Raw genomic sequence first — 13447 nt, forward strand, 5'->3', positions numbered from 1 at the left:
CTGGGTCCTCAGGTAGTACTATGTCTAATTTTCTGAGGAACTGCCTGACTGAATTCCAGAGTGGTTATACCAGCTTGCAATCTCACCAGCAATGGAGGAATGTTCCTCTTTCTCCACATCCTTGCCAGCATCTGCTGTCACCTGAGTTTTTTAACTTAGCCATTCTGACTGTTGTGAGATGGAATCTTAGGTTTGTTTTGATTTGCATTTCCCCGATGACTAAGGATGTTGAATATTTCTTTAGGTGCTTCTTAGACATTTGGTATTTCTCAGTTGAGAATTGTAGCCTCCCCCAGCCTGAAGTGGGCTGGTACAGACCTTGTTGCCAGTGAGGTGTGGCCACCTGTGGTGCAGCTCTCTGACTTGGCTGGTTTCTTTTAAAGTGTCTACTGCCCGGAGATTCTGCTCCCCAGAAGACAGGCTGAATAAGCAACAGCCTGGTGACCAAGTGCTGACAGCATGGTGACAAAGCACCAAGGATGGACTGGTAGAGGGGATGGGCCTTCCCCCTTATAAGTGCCTTGATCAGAAAAAATTGTCTTGGTTTCATTATTCCTTTCTCGAAGTCTAAGTCTCTTTCAGCCCCAGCCTGCCTTCCAGAAATACTCGGTTCACGTAGGCCGTGGGCCGGCTTATTACAGAGAATTCTTTGTTTAGCCCAGTACCCCATTTTAAATAGGGTTATTTGGTTCTCTGGAGTCTAACTTCTTGAGTTCTTTGTATATATTGGATATTAGCCCTCTATCAGATATAGGATTGGTTGCCATTTTGTTCTATTGACAGTATCCTTTGCCTGACAGTGTCCTTAGCCTTTGCAATTTTATGAGGTCCCATTTGTCAATTCTTGATCTTAGAGCATAAGCTATTTGTGTTCTGTTCAGGATTTTTTCCCTTGTCCCCATGTGCTCCAGACTCTTCCCCACTTTCGTTTCTATCATTTTCAGTGTATCTGCTTTTTTTTGTAGAGGTACTTGACATACTTGGACTTGAGCTTTATACAAGGAGATAAGAATGGGTTAATTTGCATTCTTCTACATGCTAACCACCAGTTGAGCCAGCACCATTTGTTGAAAATGCTGTCTTTTTTCCACTGGATGGTTTTAGCTCCTTTGTCAAAGATCTAGTCACCATATGTGTGTGGGTTCATTTCTGGGTCTTCAATTCTATTCCATTGATCTCCCTGCATGTCATTATTACAATACCATGCAGTTTTTATCACAATTGCTCTGTTGTACAGCTTGAGGTCAGGGATGGTGATTCCACCAGGGGTTCTTTTATTGTTGAGAATAGTTTTCGTTATCCTAGGTTTTTTGTTATTCCAGAAGAATTTGCAAATTGTTCTTTTTAACTCTGTGAAGAATTGAGTTGGAATTTTGATGGGGATTGCATTGAATCTGTAGATTGCTTTCAGCAAGATGATAATTTTTACTATATTAATCCTACTGTCTCCTGCGAAGCTCTGCCAATATCTGACAAATACAGAAGTGAATACTCACAGCCATCCATTGGACTGAGTACATGGTACCCAGTGAAGGAGCTAGAGAAAGGTCCCAAGGAGTTATGGGGGCTTGCAGCCCCATAGGGGTAACAATAATATGAGCAGTACCCTCAGAGCCCCCAGAGACTAAATCACCAACCAAAGAATACACATGGTGGGACTCATGGCTTCAGCTGCATATGTAGCAGAAGATGGTTGGACATCAATTGGAGAAGAGACTCTTGGTCCTGTGAAGGCTCTATGCCCCAATGTAGGGGAATGCCAGGGCCAGGAAGCAGGAGTGGGTGAGTTGGTGAGCAGGGGAAGGGAGGAAGAGATAGTTGGTTTTTGGAGGGGAGATCAGGAAAGAGCATAAGATTTGAAATGTAAATAAAGAAAATATCTAAATAATAATAATAATAATGATAAAGACTTAGCTTTACTGAATTAACTGTCCCTCCTTCTCATAACATGGTATAGACTCTTCACTTGCTTCCTTCTGTCTTTCCCAGTATCTTTCTGCGCAAGAAAATAATGAGCTTAGATAAGTTATAAACTGTAATAAAAGAATATAAATCTTTCATGGAATGATTTACTTTATAGCACTACCTCATCCAGCTTCACACTTCATCCGTATGACTTCCTTCCATTTGTGACTCATATTATTTTTTATACAATTCCATGGAGATAGGATACATGAATCAGGCAGCTTATGACTTAGAATATGTTCCTTTTGGAAGAACCTGTACAAAAATATGTAAATATCTCTGCATTCACGGCTCATTAGTGTTCTGATTCATTTAGGTGCTAAAGTTTTATTCCACAGGAGATATTTCTATGTTATCAGTTCCAAGTTTTAATTTTGATTTGTCCTTTCTGCCAAGTTTAACTGAAAACAGAGAGGAATGTGTTGTAAATTCTACTGAACCTGTTAGCAAAGGAGAGGCCAGGAGAGTCTCCCCCCTGTCTTAGTCCCTTTGACAAACAGGTAGGTTAGCTCATATTATACATGGCTTATGTGCTAAATGCTGGATTTCCTTTTGATTAAAAGAAAACAGCAGGATTCTTGAGCTGAAAGCCCTGAAACAATTGTCATTTCTGGCCTTTTAATAGAAGTAAGTGGAGATATGCTCTTCCAGATATTCAAAGGAAACCACTACTCATGGAACTTACTCAGTCTGTTGAAACACACAGCTAAAACTTTAGTCAAAAATGCAGTGAAGCTGGGTGAACTTTTATGTGTTGGGACATCTACATGTTCGGGGTTACAGTGAGCTTCACAGAGACTCAGGATCCTTCACATAACATGGAAAAGGCTGTCAAACACCCCTGAACACCACAAGAACTTCATGGAAGATAAAGACATGGAGTCTGAGAAGGAGATAGTACCAGTACCTATAAGTGAATGTGGGAATCAGAAATCGGCAGATAATTTAAGGAGATATGAGACAGTGTTGCCATCAGAGAGACTGGTGTGCAGGTCTCAGTGGAACCAGTGTTATCACAAGTCAGTCCCCTTGCCTTTGATGGCAGGCAACTCAGGAACTCAGACTATACCCAAGGAGGAAAGAAGCAGAAGCAGAGTATGGTAAGCACTATGAAGTGACTCTGGCATATTGAATTGGAGTTGATAGAATTACTTCATAAAGACAATAGGAAGTTACTTGAAAGATAATAGAAAGTTACTTTATTATCACGAATTGGTAGAGACATATGGCCTCTATTTAAGGACAGAGAAATATATGTTCATCTCTAACACATGGTGATGTGATCACATAAGTTGCCAGTGTAATGCTTCTGAAACAAAATTGAATATAAAAACTGCTTTCTTTATCTATTTCATGTAATTTGTGGGAATCATACCCTTTGTTAATCTAAGTGTATCACAGTATACAAATTCCATGAAAAATAAGATATCCTATATTTTTAAGGGAAAAAACACAGGATCCTCTTCTGTTCGTTTACTTATCCTGCTCTCTTTTCTTTAGCTTTACATGAAAGCAAAATAAGACTAGATATCAAATCAATATCATGACTGCGTTAGAACTTGCTTTCAAGCTATTATTCTGAGTTTCATTAGTGATATTATTATAATGGTCAGGTTTACAGAAAGGTAACATTCATTCTTTAAGGCATCACCAAAATGTGTGTGTCCTTTGTCCACTAGTGAGAATCCTTTCATGTTCCTGGTTTTGAAAAGCCTTGCACTGTGAATGGATAGTCAATCAACTCCCAGTGGCACTGAGACCTTCAGATTGCTGTATCCATGACAACGTGCCAAAAATGGTGACACGAATTAGTCCATTTGTGTGGAATTCTCAGTGAGAGTCGACTTTCATCTTTCAAAAACTACTGTTATGATGTCTGGTGATAATGTAAAATACGGAGCAGCGACAAAACAGTGATGCACAGGACCTTCTGCATGGAAATGCTGGGACTTCTTTTCCTTTGTATCTGTAAAAGATGGCAGACAACTGTTGGGAATTTGATATGGCCCCCATTATGTTCCCTTAATAATAATAATAATTAATAATAATAATAATAATAAAGTGACATTAATTTAGTGCTCATATCTAGTTTCTGTTTTTCAACTTTCTGTAACTAATACCATCTAATCAGTACTTAAAATGGGTGTAGAGATTTACAAAGGGGTAACATATAGAAAAATTATACTTATTTGCTAACACTATTTCTGTAACATAAAAGTAATAGGTAGCAGTAGAGATATCGCAAACATTAAACTTATAATTCATTACTACTTTTGTCTATTATATGAACAGATTAATTCAAGTGCATGTGTTTCAGGAAGTTACTATTTTTTTCACTACGGTCCTAGTTTGCTTTTTATAGCTCTGATAAGACACTGACAAAATCAACTGGAGGAAGAGGAAATACTTAGTTCATCTTATAGCTTATTGTTCATCCTGAAGAGAAGTCTGGGTAGGAACTGAAGACTGGGACTAAGACAGAAATCATGGCAGAGCTTGTGTCCCATGGCCCACTGAGCTTGAATTCTTATATAACCTCATTCCACCTAGCCAGGGTGCCACTGCTCGGTGAGCTGGGACCACCCCTATCAATTATTAATCATGAAAATGTCCTATACACTTTCTTACAGGCCAATCTGATAAAGGCAGCTATTCTTCCCAGATAGGTCTAATTTTGTGTCAAGTTTACAAAAAAAAAAAAAAAAAAAAAAAAAAGCAGTGCAATTACTGAATGTGTTGTTTTGTCTTTAACATTAGTTCTTTATCTAGACTTTTCTGCTTTTCAATGACTATGTATATTTTAAAAGTCTATGTTTTTCTGTGCAATAAGATGATGTCATTAAAGCGCAATTGTCATTTTGGAGATTGCTGGTCACTCACACCATCACACTTCCAACCTAGTTAGAGTCCTATCCCCATTCTTGGTTGTTTGTTAGATACTGCAGCTTGTGTAACTGCCTACAATGGGGAGTGCCCCAGATTCCTACCAATTTGCACCATCTTCTTTTTTTTTTAATTTTTAATATTTTTTATTACATATTTTCCTCAATTACATGTCCAATGCTATCCCAAATGTTCCCCATAGCGCCCCCCCCACTTCCCTACCCACCCATTCCCATTCTTTTGGCCCTGGCATTCCCCTATATTGGGGCATATAAAGTTTGCAAGTCCAATGGGCCTCTCTTTCCAGTGATGGCCGACTAGGCCATCTTTCGATACATATGCAGCTAGAGACAAGAGCTCCGGGGTACTGGTTAGTTCATCATGTTGTTCCAACTATAGGGTTGCAGAACCCTTTAGCTCCTTGGGTACTTTCTCTAGCTTCCCCATTGGGAGGCCTGTGATACATCCAATAGCTGACTGTGAGGATCCACTCCTGTGTTTGCTAGGCCCCGGCATCATCTCACAAGAGACAGCTATATTTGGGTCCTTTCAGCAAAATCTTGCTAGTGTATGCAATGGTGTCAGCGTTTAGAAGCTGATTATGGGATGGATCCCTGGATACGGCAGTCTCTAGATGGTCCATCCTTTCATCACAGCTCCAAACTTTGTCTCTGTAACTCCTTCCATGGGTGTTTTGTTCCCAATTCTAAGAAGGGGCACAGTGTCCACACTTTGGTCTTCATACTTCTTGAGTTTCATGCGTTTAGCAAATTGTATCTTATATCTTGGGTATCCTAAGTTTTGGGCTAATATCCACTTATCAGTGAATACATATTGTGTGAATTCCTTTGTGATTGTGTTACCTCACTCAAGATGATGCCCTCCAGGTCCATCCATTTGGCTAGGAATTTCATAAATTCATTATTTTTAATAGCTGAGTAGTACTCCATTGTGTAAATGTACCATAATTTCTGTATCCATTCCTCTGTTGAGGGACATGTGTGTTCTTTCCAGCTTCTGGCTATTATAAATAGGGCTGCTATGAACATAGTGGATCATGTGTCCTTCTTACCGGTTGGGACATCTTCTGGATATATGCCCAGGAGAGGTATTGCTGGATCCTCCGGTAGTACTATGTCCAATTTTCTGAGGAACCGCCAGACTGATTTCCAGAGTGGTTGTACAAGCTTGCAATCCCACCAACAATGGAGGAGTGTTCCTCTTTCTCCACATCCTTGCCAGCATCTGCTGTCACCTGAATTTTTGATCTTAGCCATTCTGACTGGTGTGAGGTGGAATCTCAGGGTTGTTTTGATTTGCATTTCCCTGATGATTTAGGATGTTGAACATTTTTTCAGGTGCTTCTCTGCCATTCGGTATTCCTCAGGTGAGAATTCTTTGTTCAGTTCTGAGCCCCATTTTTTAATGGGGTTGTTTAACTTTCTGGAGTCCACCTTCTTGAGTTCTTTATATATATTGGATATTAGTCCCTTATCTGATTTAGGATAGGTGAATATCCTTTCCCAATCTGTTGGTGGTTTTTTTGTCTTATTGATGGTGTCTTTAGCCTTGCAGAAGCTTTGTAGTTTCATGAGGTCCCACTTGTCAATTCTTGATCTTACAGCACAAGCCATTACTGTCCTATTCAGGAATTTTTCCCCTGTGCCCATATCTTCAAGACTTTTCCCCACTTTCTCCTCTATAAGTTTCAGTGTCTCTGGTTTTATGTGAAGTTCCTTGATCTACTTAGACTTGACCTTAGTACAAGGAGATAAGAATGGATCGATTCGCATTCTTCCACATGTTAACAACCAGTTGTGCCAGCACCATTGTTGAAAATGCTGTCTTTCTTCCACTGGATGTTTTTAGCTCCCTTGTCGAAGATCAAGTGACCGTAGGTGTGTGGGTTCATTTCTGGGTCTTCAATTCTATTCCATTGGTCTATTTGTCTATCACTATACCAGTACCATGCAGTTTTTATCACAATTGCTCTGTAGTAGAGCTTTAGGTCCGGCATGGTGATTCCACCAGAGGTTCTTTTATCCTTGAGAAGAGTTTTTGCTATCCTAGGTTTTTTCTTATTCCAGATGAATTTGCAGATTGCACTTTCTAATTCCTGTGGCGGGGGTCGTGGGTAGCTGGTGGTAACCCGGTGCTGGTCCAGCCGGAAGAGGCCTGTGGTCCTACTCAGGCCGGTTTTCTGCTTCCCTAACTAATGCAGTCTCAGGTCCCGCGCACAATTGGATTGGAGCAGAAGCTGTGTTCCACTCTCCAGAAGTCTTATGATCCTGTGGCTGGTGTTGTGGGTAGCTGGCGAGTGTCAGTCCACCCTGCGCCCTAGCTACCCCGGTGCTTTTCTGACCGGAAGAGGCTTGTGGCCCTACGTAGGCCGGATTTCTGCCTCCCCAACCAAAGCAGTCTCAGGTCCCGCGTGATTGGACTGGAGCAGAAGCTGTGTTCCACTCACCAGCAGTCTCAAAATCCTGTGGCGGGGGTCGTGGGTAGCTGGCGGGTGTCAGCTGACCCTGCGCTCTAGCTACCCCGGGTGCTGATCCGGCCGGATGAGGCCTGTGGCCCTACTCAGGCAGGTTTCTGCTTCCCTAACTAATGCAGTCTCAGGTCCCGCGCGCAATTGGATTGGAGCAGAAGCTGTGTTCCACTCATCAGAATTCTTAAGATCCTGTGGCAGGTGTTGTGGGTAGCTGGCGAGTGTCAGCCGACCCTGTGCCCTAGATACCCCAGTGCTTTTCTCGTGGCTTCATTTTCATTGAACTCTAAAAAGTCCTTAATTTCTTTCTTTATTCCTTCCTTGACCAAGGTATCATTGAGAAGAGTGTTGTTCAGTTTCCACGTGAATGTTGGCTTTCTACTATTTATTTTGTTATTGAGGATCAGCCTTAGTCCATGGTGATCTGATAGGATGCATGGGACAATTTCAATATTGTTGTATCTGTTGAGGCCTGTTTTGTGACCAATTATGTGGTCAATTTTGGAGAAGGTACCATGAGGTGCTGAGAAGAAGGTATATCCTTTTGTTTTAGGATAGAATGTTCTGTAGATATCTGACAGATCCATTTGATTCATAACTTCTGTTAGTTTCACTGTGTCCCTGTTTAGTTTCTGTTTCCATGATCTGTCCATTGGTGAAAGTGGTGTGTTGCAGTCTCCCACTATTATTGTATGAGGTGCAATGTGTGCTTTGAGATTTACCAAAGTTTCTTTAATGAATGTGGCTGCCTTTGTATTTGGAGCATAGATATTCAGGATTGATAGTTCCTCTTGGAGGATTTTACCTTTGATGAATATGAAGTATCCCTCCCTGTCTTTTTTGATGACTTTGGGTTGGAAGTCAATCTTATCAGATATTAGAATGGCTACTCCAGCTTGTTTCTTCATACCTATGCTTGGAAAATTGTTTTCCAGCCTTTCATTCTGAGGTAGTGTCTATCTTTTTCTCTGAGATGAGTTTCCTGTAAGCAGCAAAATGTTGGGTCTTGTTTGTGTAGCCAGTTTGTTAGTCTATGTCTTTTTATTGGGGAGTTGAGTCCATTGATATTAAGAGATATTAAGGAAAAGTAATTGTTGCTTCCTGTTATTTTTGTTGTGAAAGCTTGTGGCTGTCTTCTTTTAGGTTTGTTGAGGGATTACCTTCTTGTTGTTTCTAGGGCGTGGTTCCTGTCCTTGTATTGTTTTTTTTCAGTTATTATCCTTTGAAGGGCTGGATTCGTAGAGAGATAATGTGTGAATTTGGTTTTGTCGTGGAATACTTTGGTTTCTCCATCTATGTTAATTGAGAGTTTGGCTGGGTATAGTAGCCTGGGCTGGAATTTGTGCTCTTTTAGTGTCTGTATAACATCTGTCCAGGATCTTCTGGCTTTCATAGTCTCTGGTGAAAAATCTGGTGTAATTCTGATAGGCTTTAAATGTTACTTGGCCTTTTTCTCTTACTGCTTTTAGTATTCTATCTTTATTTAGTGCATTTGTTGTTCTGATTATTATGTGTCGGGAGGTATTTCTTTTCTGGTCCAGTCTATTTGGAGTTCTGTAGGCTTCTTGTATGTTCATGGGCATCTCTTTCTTTAGATTTGGGAAGTTTTCTTCTATAATTTTGTTGAAGATGTTTGCTGGTCCTTTGAGTTGAAAATCTTCATTCTCATCCACTCCTATTATCCGTAGGTTTGGTCTTCTCATTGTGTCCTGTATTTCTTGGATGTTTTGAGTTAGGATCTTTTTGCGTTTTACATTTTCCTTGATTGTTGTGCCGATGTTCTCTATGGAATCTTCTGCACCTGAGATTCTCTCTTCCATCTCTTGTATTCTGTTGCTGATGCTCGTATCTATGGTTCCAGATTTCTTTCCTAGGGTTTCCATCTGCAGTGTTGCCTCATTTTGGGTTTTCTTGATTGTGTCTACTTCCCTTTTTAGGTCTAGTATGGTTTTGTTCATTTCCATCATCTGTTTGGATGTGTTTTCCTGTTTTCTTTAAGGACTTCTACCTGTTTGATTGTGTTTTCATGTCTTTCTTTAAGGACTTGTAACTCTTTAGCCATGTTCTCCTGTAATTCTTTAAGTGAGTTATTAAAGTCCTTCTTGATGTCCTCTACCATCATCATGAGATATGCTTTTAGATCCGTGTCTAGCTTTTCCGGTGTGTTGGGGTGCCCTGGACTGGGCAAAGTGGGAGTGCTGGGTTCTGATGATGATGAGTGGTCTTGGTTTCTGTTAGTAAGATTATTACGTTTACCTTTCGCCATCTGGTAATCTCTGGGGTTAGTTGTTATCGTTGTCACTGTTTAAAGATTGGAGCAGACTCTGTGTTCCACTCACCTGAAGTCTCAAAATCCTGTGGCAGGTGTCGTGGGTAGCTGGCGGGTGTCAGCCAACCCTGCGCTCTAGCTATCCCGGTGCTGGTCAGGCCGGAAGAGCTTGCACCATCTTCATAATGCTAGGCCCAGTTCAGGTACCTAAGCATGCATACCAGCTCTCACAGACCCAGACTTGAGTCACATCTTTGTCTTAGTTAACGTTTCACTGCTGTGAACAGACACCATTACCAAAGCAACTCATAAAAACATTTAATTGGGGCTGGCTTACAGGTTCAGAGGTTCAGTCCAGTATCATCAAGTTAAGTACCTGACTGAATCCAGGCACGCATGGTTCAGGCAGAGGTGAGAGTTCTGTGCCTTCATCTGAAGGCAACTTTGAGGAGACTGGCTTCCAGGCAGCTAGGACAAGGGTCTTAAAGCCCACACCCACAGCAACACACCTAATCCAACAAGGCTGTCACACCTATATATAGTGCCACTCCCTGGGCCAAACATATTCAAAGCAGCATAATCCTCATATTTTCTTGGTTATTATTGAATTGGAATCATCACTGTCTTTCCAGTGAAACAGAAAAATTAAAAAAAAATCCCAACTACCTGAGGGATTGACTGACCAACTTGCCACATCTGATTGGAAATCAACTGAACTTGGATATCAACAGAAGACCAAAATTACTCTCAGCTTTCTCAAGCTAAAACCTCAAACTAGACACAACCAACAACGAAAGGAAACCCACATGTCCAGGTCAAGTCACACAAAGCAACATGAAAGATCAAGGTACTACTCACCATCTCTCCCCACTAAAACCGCCACTATTCCCACAGGGATGTTCTCAAATGAGAACTAATTAAGTGTACCCTAAGAAACAGAATAAAAAACAACAATTATAAACATGATCAAATAATTTAAGGAGTTTACCAAAGACAGGAACAAGAATCTTGAGAAACTTAGAATAGATACACTTCTGAGTAAAGTTGAAGAAAACACTGTAGAGCTGAAAGAAATGATAAAGACAATTTAGGATATGAAAGGTGAATTCAATAAAGAAAGAGAAAAACTGAAGAAACTCAACCTGAAAATGAAAATGGAATGGAAAACTCAACAACTCAATTTAAAAACGTAGGGAAAGCCTTACTAAAAGAATAAATCAAGTAAAAGCTTGAATATTGTGATGGATGAAGTAAAAGAGCTAGATCATTTGAGGACAAATTTTTAAAAATTAACCACATGAAAGAAATATGCATGAACTTTGAGACACAATGAAAAGACAAAAATCTTTAAACCAGAGAAGACTGTCAGGTCAATAGCATAGATCGGATCTTCAAAAGGATCATAGAAAAAACTTTCCCAGATTAAGAGACGGCATACCCATAAAAATATAAGAGGCACATATAGCATCAGATAGGAATGACCAGAAAGAAACTCTCTGTGACATATTATAGTTTAAACACACTAAATACGTAGAACAAAAAGATGATATGGAAATCCACAAGAAACAAAGCACATGCCACATATAAAAGAAAACCTATCAGATTATCAGATAACTTCTCAAAGAAATGTTAAAAGCCAGAAGAGTCTGCAGCAACATGCTTTAAGTTTTGAAAGACCATAGGTGCTAAACTAGACTTCTTTACCCAGATAAACTATGTACAATAGCTGAAGAAAGAAAACAATGCCCATGACATAATGTCTAGTCTAAAAGAATCCATGTCCAACAAGACAGCCCTAGAGAAAGTCCTGAAAGCAAGAGACTGTGGAAAGGAAACAAAAGAAATGAAAAACAAAATAAAACATCAACAACAAAAACAGGTACAGCCAAGTACACAAGGACTAAAATTTTTCTTTCAACTACCAGGTATAATAATGACATGGGATACAAGTAAACACCAAATACCTTTTCCCATATGCTAGCAATAAGCGACTGAGATGTAAAATTTGAAAACTACCTTAGAGTTTAATATAGCATGAGTCAAACTAAAGTGCTGGGAAGTAAATCTGCCAATCTGCATTTATCCAACCTACATCTTTCAATAATGTCTTTGAGTATCAATAACCTTAATTCTTCAAGCAAAATACACAGTTTAGAGTGTACTAAGAAAAAAAAAAAACTATCTTTCTGTTGTCTACAAGAATCTCATCTTCATGGATAGATACTAACTTAGAGTGAGAGTATTCCAAGCAAATAGAATCAGGAATCAAGCAAACATTATTATCTAATATTTGATCATAAGCTTTCAATTAAAATTAGTCAAGAAGTATGTTTCATTCTAACAATGGAAAGATTAACCAGGAAGATACACACTAGACATTTACACACTAAACTGGCACAGAAGTTTTACAAAAAGCCTAGCATTACAATTCAAGACAGAGGTTAACCTAACACAATAATAGGTATTCAATACTCACCTTTGTCCAATAGGCCACTTGATTAAAAACCGAAACAGGAATTAAAATACACCATAGATCAAATGGACCCAACAGAAATCTACACAATATTACATTTAAACACCAAGGAATACACATGGATGTGAGGCTACTTCGCGCCAACAACCATAACCCCAGACAATGACTCTCCTACAGTAGGCATCCATCAGCTGTTAACAGCTCAAGTGTATCCCTTCCTCTCCTTTCATGTTACCACTCTTCTCCTGTCCCCTCTAAATGAGTCTTTTTTATTGGCTGGATGACCGTAGGTTTCCAGACATGGTTTCCAGTTACCTTTTGTTTTGGTTAAGCAAAGAAACCTACTTTAATTCACAGATGGCATGGTTATCTTCACAGAAAATACAAAAGCACTGACAAGTAAAATTTTTCTTTCAACTACCAGGTATAATAATGACATGGGATACAAGTAAACACCAAATACCTTTTCCCATATGCTAGCAATAAATGACTGGAATGTAGCATTTGAAAACTACCTTAGAGTTTACTATAGCATGAGTCAAACTGAAGTGCTGGGAGGTACATCTGCCAATCTGCATTTCTCCATGGAGAAAGGTACAGAACTCTGATGATGGAAAGTAAAGGTTGTTAATAACTTGCTAAAAGTCCCTGCACACAGCTTGAGAAAGTCCAGTTGTTAAGCTGTGACTTCATTTGAAACAAATGAATAAGATCAGTACAGGCTAAACACAATCACAAGGAACTTCACAGATGCTGAGAAACAAGCAGAGTGATTTCAAAGATTACGTGAAGGCTGAACATTTCTGCAGTACCCACCACCAATCCAAAGGAAAAAGTCAAAATACTCACATTAGTCAATTTTATTCCATGATATGAAGCACTGGAAAGCAAGAGAGTATAACACCAGTGAAATAATTGACCCTTATCAGTGTAAATGGAATCATGTAATCTTTGACAATGTAATGAATAATATATACTTTGCAAGATGGTGTTAGGCAAAAGTGAATATATAACAGATAAAAGAAATGCAGCCAACACAGGCCAGGCACATTCTACAAAAAGCAAAAACACACTGTAGACCATAGTTTAAAAGAAGACCGTCCCATTTCTGCAGTCACATATAGGACACATAGGACCCTGGGTTAGTGGTTGTTAAATTGACCACAAAGTCATCAACCATGAGAGAAACAAGTGACTTCTGTTGGATTTTGTTAAGATGAAAAGGAAAAAGAGAAAAAAGTTATTTCTCTGTGGGAGAAAATTACTAAAACAAAGAAAAGCAAGCCAGAGATTGGGAGAAAATATTTGTGAAATATCTGATTAAAGACTCTCCTCCAAAGTAAACAAAGAACTCTTAAAATCTGAACTA

The sequence above is a fragment of the Mus caroli genome, unplaced genomic scaffold (genome assembly GCF_978045245.1).
Source record: "Mus caroli unplaced genomic scaffold, Mus_caroli_1 scaffold_10, whole genome shotgun sequence".
Lineage (NCBI taxonomy): Eukaryota > Metazoa > Chordata > Mammalia > Rodentia > Muridae > Mus > Mus caroli.